The following is a 14,053-nucleotide window of genomic DNA, read 5'->3' on the forward strand; positions in this document are numbered from 1 at the left end:
TTAATATTTTAATAACTAATTTTAGTAAACATTGGAATCTAGGAATTTGAATTTTAAATGTTTTACTCCAGGCTCAAATCAAATTAAAATTCTTGAAGGAAATTCTATGAGTTTATTATTCACAGCAAATATTAAGCTATTTTAATCAATGTAAGGTTCTCTTTTAAACCCAGATAGGATATTTTTCAAGAACCAATAAAACATTACTTTGTTTATTTTAAATGTATCTTATTAAAATCAAGCACAGTCTAAAAAGTTGCTTGGAGAATTCAAGATAATTGTTTTTTGAGTCAGTTTATCTCTAAACAAGGTGTACAAGGGTTCTGTCAAATAAATACAGATGTATTAGCAGCAGTTTTGTTCAAACAATTTATGAAGAAATCACCAGAAAGAACTTTTTAAAATAATATTCCAATAATTTTAACAATATTTCCTACTGATCCTTGATGTTTTCCCACAAAAGCACACTAGTGTTTTACTCTCTAAATTTGCATAAATAACCTATGAATATATAGAAGAAAAAATGGAAAAGTTTCTCATTATAATTCAAAATTCTATACATGCCAAATTCTAGTTTTCAGGGCATTTGTTTACTTGCCTCCCGTGCGTTCACAAGCAATTTTATTCTCCCTTTGGTCCTAGAAGACCCTGTTATGAAATGAATCCAAACTGATGAAAAAAAATTAGGCATGTGAATGGTTTTGACATTCTAGGACAGCTGATCAAGATTTCTGAGGTAGAGCTGAAGTATATATTAAGGGGTAATCAGCACTTTAGAGACAACGAATCCTGTGATTGCTTTCTTCACTCTCCACAGTGGGATTGAGGCATCTCCACTTGGGCCCTTCAGCTTGTTAACCTTCTTGAATTCTGTGAATTTTATTCTGGGGATTCTATAGTTTTTGTTGAATATCCACTTATTTGAGAGTTCATACCATGCATATCATTTTGGGTCTGAGCTACCTCACTCAGGATGATATTTTCTAGTTCCAGACATTGGCCTGCAAAACTCAGGATAGCTGAGTAGGATTCCATTGTGTAAATTAACCACATTTTCTGCATCCATTCTTCTGTTGTGGGACACCTAGGCTAATTCCAGCTTCTGGCTATCACAAATAAGGTCGCTATGAACATAGTGGAACATGTGCCCCAGTGGCATGGTGGGGCATGCTTTGGGTATATTCCCAAGAGTGGTATTGCTAAGTCTTCAGGTAGATCTATTTCCAATATTAGGGAACCTCCAGATTGAGTTCCAGAGTCAGGTTGTAATAATTTGCAATCCCACCAATGGGGGAGTGTTTCTCTGTTTCCACAACTTCACCAACATGTGTTGTCACCTGAGGTTTTGATCTTATCCATTCTGATTGGTGTAAGGTAGAATCTCAGGGTCATTTTGATTTGCATTTTCCTGATAACTAAGGACTTTGAACTTTCCTTTAAGTGCTTCTCAGCCATTTGAGATTCCTTTGTTGTGAATTCTCTGTTTAGTTCTATACTGCATTTTTTTTTTTGCATTGGGTTCTATGGGTTCTTAGTGATTAACTTCTAGAATTCCTTGTATATTTTGCATATAAGACCTCTATTTGATGTAGGGTTAGTGAAGACTTTTCCCCAATCTGTAGGTTGCTGATTTGTCCTATTGGCTATGTCTTTTGTGTAACAGAAGCTTTCCAGTTTTGTGAGGTCACATTTATCAATTCTTGATCTTAGAGCCTGAGCCATTAGTGTTCTGTTTAGGAAATTTCTCCCTGTACTAATGACCATGAAGTGCTTTCCCATTTTCTCTGCTATTAGATTCAGTGTATCTGGTTTTATGTTGAAGTCCTTGATCTACTTGGACTTGAGCTTTGTGCAAGGTGAGAACTTATTAATGTGAAGATGGAATTTAAAAAAAAAGACATTATAATATTAATTGGAGGAGTTGGTGAAAAATTTTAAATTGAGAATATTATCATGTATTCTCTTTTCATTCCAACTTAATGATCACAAGAATTTTGTTGTATTAATTGAATGAATATTATAGTTTTTTATTATTTAGATTCTATGGTTATAATATCTTCAACTCTTTTATTCTTAAAATCTTCTGGAAGTGTTTAAAATACATAATATGACACTACAAACATGGCACTATGGATATGGGCTTCTCCTGCTGTTCCTGCAGACTCAATTATGCCCCTAGCACCATACTTTGATGGCCTACATCCACCTTTAACTCCAGCTTCAACTGATCCTGCATCCTATCTGTGGCCTGGAAGCACTGCGCTCATTTGACATATACAGTGAATGCGGAACAAAATATAAAAACAAAAACAAACAAAGAAACAAACAAAACAAGAAATCAAAAACAAGCCTGTGACCCCCAAGCCTGAGCTCTTAAGGGATAATAATGCGTGAGTAAATACCATTTATAAAAGAAGCAAATACATCACTTTTATATATTTATCATAATTAAAAATTGCCTGTGTTATAAAAGACAAACTTTAAAAATAACTTTTATTGTTCTGGACATGGAGGTGAAGGCCTTTAGTACCAGTACTTGGAAGGCAGAGATAGACACACCTGTATGAGTCAGAGGCTAGCTTCATTTATGACCTGAGTTGCAGTCAATGATATACAGTAAGACATTTAAAACATATTTACATAAAAACATATCTTTCTTTGTTTGTTACTTCATAATTTGACATTTAAGTATAATCCCTTCCTATCACCTTAATACTTACATCTTCTTGCAGGTATCTTTCCTACATTCATGAAGTTGAAAAGCTTCTGTAAGTCAATTTCACAGAAAGTTAATATCCAGAATCAATAAAGAACTCAAAAATTAGACACCAACAACCAAAATAACCCAATTTAAAAGTGAGGTGCAGAGCTAAACAGAATCCTCAACAGAGGAATGTCTAATGGCCAAGAAACCCATATAGAAATGTTCAACATTCTTAGTCATCAGGAAAATGCAAAACTAAACCATACTGAGATTCTATTTTATGTAGCAGATGTGCAGTTTAGACTTTATATACATTCCCCAGTTACTGGAGCAGGACTGTCCCTGGATCTGTTGTCTGACTGCCTGTGGATCCTGTTTCTCTAACTGGGTCACCTCGTCTGGCCTTAGTGAGGATGTACCTAGTTTTGCAGTGACTTGATGGAGGAGAAGGTGAGGAGAGAATGGAGGAATGATCTATTTGAAGGGTACTTGGAGAAGGGGAGCTGATATTGGATTGTAAAGTGAATAAATTTATTTAAATAATAATTATAAAAATACTAATAGAAAATTAAAAGATGTAATACATAAAATGAACTTTCATTTAAATGAACTGATACTCAATGAATATACATGTTATGGAGCATCAAAGTATAAGAATATCAACAAATTATATAATTTTACTTTTATATAAATATAATTATTGTTCATCTGTTCCTAAGGCTGAGTGAATGCACAACACATCCATAGACAGCAGAGAAAAACTACTGCCAAAGGCATTAATCTGACACCTACTGCATGGTTTATCACTCTGTGATTGAATTTTTATATTGAAATTATATGGAGTGATAGAGATATACTTACTATGCTCCTAATTTAAAGACATTCATACATTTTTTACTTTTTCTGGATTACCAGATCAGTAAAGATAAGGTAGGATAAAGGAAGAATAATCTGAAATTAGCCAGCATCAAATTTGAAAGGGATTTTGGCTAAAATTATTTTAAAAGGTATACATCTTATTGGGGAAAGGGGAAAGGAGGGAAGGTTAGAGGATTGAGGGGGGGGAAGAAAAGGGGAGAGAAGGGGAGGGAAGTGGAGGGAAGGGGAAGGAAGAAGAAGGAAGGGGAGGGGAAAAAGGAGAAGGAAAAGAAAGATAAAGAGTGTAGTATGCATTCCTTAGATACTAGATTGTTAGTCTATGTATTCTCTAACTAGATTCTGATACTCTAGTTGTGTGCAAAGAAATTAAGTATCAATATTTATTTTTCACTAGAGTATTAATTTGTAAACTATGATCAAAGATGAATCACATGAATCTCTTGCTGTTTTTTCCCAATTTTACAGTATAACACATTAAATAATAACAAAAAAGACTTTTGTGTATGTCATGTCCAATAAACCTATTGAGAAATCTTGATTAGGAAAAGAATTATTTTATTAGAACTTGTGGAATGATAAGCTGCTAATCTCACAACAATTAAGAGCATATGAATGATTAAAGAAATGTATAATGGTTTGTATATGTTTAGCCCAGGGAGTGGCACTATTAGGAAGTGTATGTAGTCTTGCTACAGTAGGTGTATCACTGCTGCCATGGGCTTTAATAAACTAATTCTAGCTGTCTGTAAACCAGTATTTGGTTAGCAGCCTTCAGATGAAGATGCAGAATGTTCAGCTCCTTCTGCACCATGCCTGTCTAATTGCTGTAATGTTCCCACCTTGATGATAATGGGCTGAACCTCTGATTCTGTAAGCCAGCCACAATTAAATACGGTTGTTATAAAAGTTGTCTTGGTCATGGTGTCTGTTCACAGGAGTAAAACCCTAACCAAAAAGATATGAAGATAACTTTCTTCATCTCTTCTACCATATATTGCTATGATTTCTAAGAAGCTGTACCATATATTGCTATGATTTCTAAGAAGCTGTATGAATAAACCATGTCACCTGATCTTTAGTTGCAAATGCTGAATAGACTTCAATGTTTTAGGGATCATTTTTTGTCACATATTCCATTATGCATCATCATTCTCCTCTAATATTCCACCTCAGCCCCATTCTTTTAATCAATATAAACTAAAAAAAAAAAAAAAAAAGAAAACCCTCAGAACATATGAATTGAGAGCTGCACTTCCAACCCACCAAGAAAAGGCAAAAGACTAGATAGAGGTTTGTTGGAGCTCAGAAAATGGAGAGAGTCTTTTCCCAATAATGATAAAGGTATAAAGTACTAAACATATTGCTTTGGTTACTTTCATGTATATATGTGATAGATGATAGATGCATGAGAAAATCATAGCTTATAGGTAGATTGGTAGCCAGGATTTTCTGAAGAATTAGAACTAATAAAATAAATACTATTTCATGTGTTTCTGGAGACTTAAGCATTCTTCCCCTCTGCTTTCTGAAAGGTACAGAACAGGAGAGGAGATGGTGATGGGGTTATTTAACCTGTATCTCAGCTTACTGGTCTGAGATCCAAGGCTAAGTTAGATGGTTGGTACTTAAGTTCTAAAATCTGAAGACACTGATAATAAAATATGCATTTTCTAAGAGAATAAGAACACAGGGATTCTGACAACTGTACCTTTCTACTTTACCCCCCAGATGATGGGCTGTGAGCACTCATATTAGTATGGAATATTGTATTAATACAGCTTCTCCATGTAGTCACTCACTTCCTTGAGTCATGCCTTCCCAGACACACCAGCCACCTGAGCATCTCACACCAACCCAACATCTAAACCTATCCAACAGAAAGATGGAAAATAGTAAATAAACCTGAATATTATGTAAATCAATATAAATTATGAAGTAAGCTTAAATAAACAAACATGCCACAGTCAGACATTGTCCAGTGAATTCCATTGTTTTGTTTGTTTGTTTGTTTGGTTGGTTGGTTGGTTGTTTTTTGTTTTTTGTTTTTTTTGGTTTTTGGTTTTTGGATTTTGGTTTTTTGAGACAGGGTTTCTCTGTATAGCCCCAGCTGTCATGGAACTCACTTTGTAGACCAGGCTGGCTTTGAACTCAGAAATCTGCCTGCCTCTGCTTCCTGAGTGCTGGGATTAAAGGTGTGCGCCACCACGCCCAGCTGTGAATTCCATTGTTAATGAAATAAATAGATTGTAAAATGATAATTTAACAAAATACTAGCAAAAACTTCAGAATCCAATACAAGATCCTGTGTCATTCAACATGATACATTGGTGGAATTGATCAAAATGGACTGTGGTGAAATAGATTCATTGTGGTTTTCAGGGATGGAATTCAGGTTGAAGCATCTATTCTGCATATATGGGCCTTGCTGTCTCCTCTCATAGATTTTCTCATTATTTAAATTATTTCTGTCATTGAATGGATTTTCACTTAACAGTAGAATCTCATTATACCTAATTGCAAGCAACCTGAATTTTTACCTTTCAAAATAGGCTTGTCTTTTTACCCCTGACTAATCTTCTCTAAATTTCCACTTCATTTGCAATTCTCTTTTTGGTCACTGAGGATCTCCAAAATGAAGTCCAGTTCATTATATGCCTCATTATCGATATTACTGTGGAGCCATTATTGTCATTTACTCCAATGACCTTTGGTGTCTTGAATTCAGTCACATTTAGAAGAACCTGGAAAATGCTACAGCCAGATAAATTGGACCACTTTCAAGGCACAGAGTGATTTTCTTCTGATAAAATCGTATCCCAAGGCTTTTGAAAGGCAGGTGTGATACTAGTCAAATGTTTCTTATTTTTTCTTAGAATACAATGATTCAGATAACATTTCTTTCATTTTGTTTATTTAATTATCAGAGGCTTGCTGGATTTTAGTGTTTGTTTGAATCAAAATCTAAAGGAGAAAAAAATTAGAATTAAGATTTTATCTCAAACTTCTTAAATGTAGTAATTCAAGTAAATAATATTCACTGTTTCCCAAGGTAAAAAGATATAAACCAATATTTTCCTAACAGAAATATGTCATCAAGGGTCTGATAATAATTTTACAAAATTATAAAATGTCCAGAAATATTGCAAAGTTTGAGATAAAAAAGAAACACTAAAAGTAGATTAAAATAGTTTTAAGATTTTACTATTAAAATTAGAGTTATATAACCAAGAGAATTGTGATATCACACACACAGACACACACTTTCAGTTTGGTTGAATTTTGGCAAAGTATTCAGACTACCAGCTTTAGAACTAACACTTCTAGTGTATTATTTATTCTACAAGATTGTGCTCCTTGGAGATTTGAATATACTGTACTTAGGAACATTTTTTTTCTAATGTTTGGAGCAATCCCCTTGAAACTTATTTGTGGGAAAACTTTGCCTCCCAGTATTTCTGGAAGGAAGAAAACTAACCATAGTGTGACTTGGTTACCAAACACCGTTAATGAAATCACATGGAGATACCTTCTCACACTGTCTTATAAAACATTTAAAATTATTTTAGACTCATTTTATTCAGTGTGTGGTGTAATGGTGTACGCCCCCCCTCTCTATGTGAGTGTGTATGTGTGTGTGTGTATTTGTGTGTAAAACATGTGCAAGGGAGTTTGGGGGACACAGGATAACTTTCAGGGAAGGATCTGTTAACTCCTCCCACTCTGTGAGTCTCAGGTCAAACTCAGATTGTGGGAAGTGACACCAAGCACTTTACCCACTGAGCTCTCTTACTTTTTAACTGGCTCTCATTGTACAGTTAGGATGAAAATACTTGATTGTGTTCAAGTGATTGACACTGAGCTCAGTTTCTTTCTCCACATGACCCTATTCTTTTCTTCTTTTCTTTCTCTTTTTTTGTCAGTTTATTTTATTTTATTGGATATTTTCCTTATTTACATTTCAAATGTTATCTCCTTTCCTGGTTTCCACCCTCCCTCCAGAATCCCCCTGTCCTCTCCCCACTCCCTCTTTTTCTATGAGGGTGTTCTCCCACTCACTCACCCATTCCTGCCTCCCTGACCTCACATTTCCCTATAATAGGGCACAGATTCCTCCCAGGACCAAGGGCCTCTTCTCCCATTGATACCCAATATGCTGTCCTCTGCTACATATGGGGTGGAGATATGGGTCCCTCCTTGTGACCCTATTCTTTTAAAGGCTTCTTTTCTGGTTTTATCAAGTAGCTAGTGCAATTTCTCTTTCATTATTCAAGAATTAAACAAAATTGAAAGTTTTGTTCACATTTATGATATACAGAAAAGATCAAGTTGGTGGGATGGCTCAGTAGGGTAATTGCCATGACCTGCAGGGCTTAAACAACAGAGTTTTCAAGAGTAGGGAGCTACAACGATAAATTTGGGATCAGAAGACACAAAGGGAGGAGATAAGACAAAATTCTGTTCAAGCCTCATTTACTCATGGAAATGGAGTGTTTATAAAGCTGAAAACCACGAATGGTATTTTCCCAGGTGCAAGGGCCAAACCAGTATTGTCGCTTGTTACACGCTAACATAAATGGAATGTCCCCACTGTAAAAGGTTTAGAAAGGAATGTTCTCATTATAAAAGATACAGAAAGCCCCCTATCCTAAAATGTCCTGAGTCAATTGCAGGAACGGAATCAAGATAGTGGAAGAAACAAAAGAGTGTTAGTTAATAGATGATGACCCAGGTACAAGATGGAGACTAAGATGCCAGGGTCTTTTGGGCCCCAACAGGACATATGTAATAAGAGGACCTGAGTTCAGATCCTGGACTTCACATAGTGTCAAGAGAAAACTGGCTCCTTCAAGTTCTACTCTAACTTCCACATTTGCACTATGGTTCACTATTTATACCTACATATACACACACATATACAATAATAAATAAAAATTTAAAACCAAGATACTATAAATACATTTCTCCACGCAATCATTTTCCCATCAAAGACTGATGTTTTGACAAAAACTCTCAGTAGTGTAACTCAAGCTGTCTATGATTAAATCTGAGCCCTGAAGATATCTACACTTCACAGTTTTCCTCTGTTGTGTCTTACATATTTGGTAAACAACATGATGTTTTATCAGAAATGTCATATATAAGATCATATAAAAATTCCCTCTGCAGCTCCTATAATTTCCTGTTGTTTTTTTTTTTTTTCGTTAAAGGTTCTGTTTATTTCAGCATTTTCACTATAACAAAATATATTCTGGTGTGTTTTACACTTTACAGTTTGAGTTCACAGCAGGAGACATCTTATTAGTGGTAAAATGATATCTAGACATAACTGAGCCTATGTACAGAGACTCACATTACTTCCAGCTTTTTCACAGTGCAATTCACAGATTACGATGACATGGAAGACATGAGTATTGTGATGTGAAACACTCAAAGCTGCCAATATATTGACTCATATTCAACTCTGCAGATGATTTATTGATATCAAAGATGGTTCTGTAATAGTTTGCCTTCTTTATGACTAATAATATTTTTCACTCTCCCAAAAATATAAAAAACAGTAATTAGTACCTCAGGAAACATGCATAAATGTTAATTACAAATACTATTTCAGGATTAAATATGAAAATATATAAGATAAAAATTGTGGGACTCCTAAGGTTGTTAAGTGGATAATGATGCTTACCTACTGTCATACATCAGAACTGAATTAAATTCTTTTGCACTTGGTGGAAGAAGTAACCTGACTCCCAGAAGTTATCTTATGATACATATGTACATGCACACACATTCACATACATGTATACACATGCACACATAAATAATCACATATATACATATGCAAATGTTCATGTACATGCTTACACATGTACGTGATGACATATATAAATATATGATAACATGAATTAATTATATATAGATATAGACAGATGTATAGAAATAGATTAGATATAGATAAAAATCTTCTGTCATAAATAGAACTCAGACAATATCAAGTCATTTTAAAATACCACATATAAGGATTAAGATACTTTCTGACAGCTTATTTAAAAATATTTCAAAAATTTTAATGCAGCATAAGTGATTACGAGTGTATTACTTTGCTTTCCAATTTCAGTGAAATTATTGAGAAAAGATACAATGAAGCAATATAATACATCATGGCAAAGTTACTATAGATGGGAGCAAGAGCAGAACTACTGAGTCACACTAGATCTATATCAGAAATCAAAGAGAAGTGAATGATCTTGCCCATGTCAGAGTAGGTCTTTTCATTGGAGTTAACCCCATGTTCAATCACACTCATGGACACATTCAGAGCTGTTTTCTGGAGATGATTCTAATTTACCAACTTGAAAATCAAGACTAACGATTGCAATAAGCTATTCAACAATAGAAATATAAGACATAATATTGATAGAGTATATATAGGAAGAATATAATCAAAAGATGTTTAAAATTAAAAATTGATCTAAGTAATAAAAATTACAATAATAGAAAGTTAATTTTATGACCAAGATTTTAATTTTATATATTCAAGAGATATGAGAATAAAATGTCTATCAAAAAATAAAAATATAATTGTGTAGTTGTACAAAATAGAAAAGGGCCAACTATTGTGGAATGTGAAAAAATACTGATCACTAAAAAGTTTCTTAGAGGAGTGATATGCATGGCAGGTAAATAATAGGTGTCTTTTTCACTTCAAACAACAACCAGTTTTGAAGATATGAATGTAAAAACTGATCACTGTAAATTACAGTGTTACAAGTTACAAAATGAAAGCATTTCTAGGTGGATAAAAAGATTGAGTATCACAAGGGTATATAATACATGTATTGGTCACCAGAAAAAAAAAAAACGTATTGAGTCCAAAATTCTTAAGGTAGGGCACCTCAGCATCCTACCTTTTTACAAACAACCTCTGTAAAAATTTATGACCCTCTAACAAATAACAAATGTGATTCAACTTCCATCATTTGAATAAGGAGAATGTCTCCAAATTACTCAGATTTTCATTAGTCTTTTTAAAATTTGCTACTCCATCCCTGTTTTAATTTTTTCAATTATAATGCCTGCTATTTTATTTTAAATATTTCTCTTGGATTATATACAAGCACATAGTTACCTCTACCATACAAGTTCTGAGATAGCATCGATCAGAATTAAATTAACATCCACTTAACAAGGTGATAGAGGAGCATGTGACTGAAGAAATAAAACAGGTGTTTTATAAAAATAATCCAGAAAAGATCTGTTACCAGTTCAAGAATACCTAAAATAACCCCATCAAAGACACAGAGGAAAACAGGTATCAGAACAGAAGATTCAAATATAGAACAAAAGAAAACACGTGTAACACAAGAGACACAAAACAGAATAGGGTCCCAGAACAAATGCTGCTAGGGAGGAACCAAAGTCAAGAGGCAATGGGAGGGAGGGGTTTCAGGACAATGGAAGAAACACCTTGGAACTCATATCTAGCTATTATGGAGAAAACTTGTGGAGGAAAAGCCCTACAATCAGAAACTAGAGTGAAAATGAAAACAGATGAGACATGTGGCAATTGTAGCAGGGCACTGACTAGAAGGAATCATACAGAGGACAAGTTTTGAGGATATAATAGCATATTTACCTGGAGTTATAAAGTTGGCAAAATGGCAGTAGAAAGATAATCAGATTCCTGTCTTGGAATTTATCCAGGACAAGAGAGAAAGTCTTCAAGGGTGGTATAAATAGACTTTTTTATTTAAAATAGGGTGAAAATGAAATTAAAAAAAATTTTATATCAAACCTTTGAAACTCTCATGCTACTATCATTACTATTGCATTAAAATAATGCATGTGGAGCCAGAATATAGCTCAGCAGGTAATGGTACATGCTGCCAAGCCTAATGAATTGAGTTATATCCTCCAATGTACATATGTATGTTGAACATTTATACACTCATGAAGCACACACTCACAAATAAATACATATATAACCAAATAAAAACATACATATATGGATGCAGTGATTGAGTAATCAATAATTCAGGTCAATTTACAAAAAAGAAGACTAAACTAGATATCTGATTGACATTTAGGGTAACAGACATTTTCATGCTTTAGAAATTTTACGTCGAAGAAGACCATATTCTAGTAAAAAGTATAGTGATTCATATATACATGTAAGTTTTAAGTTATCTCGGCTATATTATGTGCTTGCCATGAGGTCCAGCAAATGCTCTACTCTCATTTTGTGCAAGATATATTTTCATTAAAAACAAAAAAAAAGTTTCACTAAATTTGCCTTCATATTTTCTCTTCTTTTTACTTTCTAAAAACATTATTATCTGAGCATTACCCACTGAAATTTATTTTATTTATTCTGAAATGCTTTTTTGAAATGTGACATGAAAATAAAGGTGATTATGATCAGAAAAGCCTGTGTCAGCAGCTATTTTCACTGATAGGCCAAAATCATTAAAAAGGATTTCTATGTTTTGAACCTTCTCATCTTGATCACATTGTTTGTGCTCTTGTTTTCTATGTGTACTTAGTAAGTTTTTCAGGCAGTATAATTTGATCACTTTCAACCCCTTCTCTGACTTCTCTGAGATCTAAATCTCACTCATATACATCCAACATTCTATCATTTAAAAAAAATCAAATCTAATTTGTGCTACACAAAAATCTCCACTCTGTTTTCTTCTACTAGAACATGATTGATTTATCAGGGGCTGCAGTACTTTAAAGAAAACCGACTCTCTCAATCCCACCAATATCTGTTTCCAGCAGCTCCTTATATAAAGGTGAGAAGTGATGACCAACTCCCCTCTTCCTGATAAGATTTCACCTGGCTTGGACTTGTATAAGTCGTGTACACACTGTCACAACTGTTTTGATTTCATATGATGTGCAGCCATCTGTTATATCCTGAAAACAGAGGGGTTTTTTGTTGTTTTTTTGTTTTTCCCACTACTTCTGTCACTTTTGTTTTTTGGACTATGTTCCACAATGATCCCTGAGACTTGGAAGTGGAAATGTAGCACAGATAATCCATTTAGGAGTAAGCATTTGGCAATTTCATGTTCTCTATACATTGGCCAGTTGAGTGTCTCTATATTAATCATCATCTATTGCAAATAAAGCTTCTTTAATGAGAGTTGAAAGGCACATTATTCTATGGATACAAAAATAATCCATTAGAAGACTTTATATAGCATAGTGGGTACTCAGCAGAAAATAGGAATAAGTTCTTTCCTAGGGCATAGAATCTTCCTAGCCATAGATTTTTAGCCTGATAATCATATTGGATATGGTTTCATTTTGTGGAGTACAGCCTATAACCAAACAAGAATTGTTGGTCACCTTCATGATGCATTACTATTGAAATACTGGACAAGCTCTCATAGTTAAGAGTTTCTAAGCAAAAATGTCCTGTAGACTTGACTCTAGGACAGCATTGTGGAAGTATTTTCTCAATTAGGATTTCTTCATTCCAGATATGTCCAGGTATGTTTCAAGTAGGCAAAATTCTAATCATGAAACATATATTGCTAAGCAAGTTATTATAAATTGCAACATTAATTGGTAGGTAAGACTGGTAATTTGTTTTCTCTTCTAATACATTGCATAGTATTTTCATATATGCTGGATGCTAGCCAATACATATTCAAGGTTATTAAAAGTTTGGTTTCTACAAGAGAAATCATGCCTGGTACTGGGAACCTAACCAATACTCATAGGCAATTAAGTCATGAGTCATTAGAGAAGAGCCTATAATCACTATTTTACTAATCTAACATAATCTCAAACTATACAATAAATATGAGTCCTTATACCCACAGATATAGTCCTCATCCATCATCAATGAAACTACTCTTTGCAACAAATGTAGACCATTGTGTTACTACAGCCAATTAAAATTTAAAGTTCTGGAGCTCAGACCCAGTGGATATATCTACAAGATGCCTCCTTTGAGAACACTGTAGAAGGTGAGTCAGAAAGATTATTAAGAGCCAGATAATCAAAACTTTTGATTGTGTCCTAGTGATACCATATGGTATATATAAAATCTCAACAACATGACTGCCAAAAGAAAGATCAAACAAGAACATCTACAACAGACATACTAACATGAACTGATAAAGCTCAGGAGGCCTTAGTGGAGGTAGGGTGGGGAAGATACAGGCAACAAAGAAATACTGAGAGTGAGTAAACACATCTTGTTCTCTGTCCCGTCCAGCAGGACATAGTTATTCTGTGGGTTGAGGAGGACTGAGGCCTGCAAGAGAAACGGGTGGAGAAAGGGGAGCGAGACCAAGCAAAGAGTTGTCAAGGTCTGTTTAATGAAGGCTAGTGTTGCCCGCCGCTTTTGTTCCCCCTGGTAAGAACACACTCAGGGCAACCGGAATCTTCTGCGGCACAAGCTTTATTGCTTACCCCATCAGGAGCCAGTGGAGAAGAGAGCCAGAGAGAGAGAGAGAT

The sequence above is a fragment of the Mus caroli genome, chromosome 18 (assembly GCF_900094665.2).
Source record: "Mus caroli chromosome 18, CAROLI_EIJ_v1.1, whole genome shotgun sequence".
In the NCBI taxonomy this organism is placed as follows: Eukaryota; Metazoa; Chordata; class Mammalia; order Rodentia; family Muridae; genus Mus; species Mus caroli.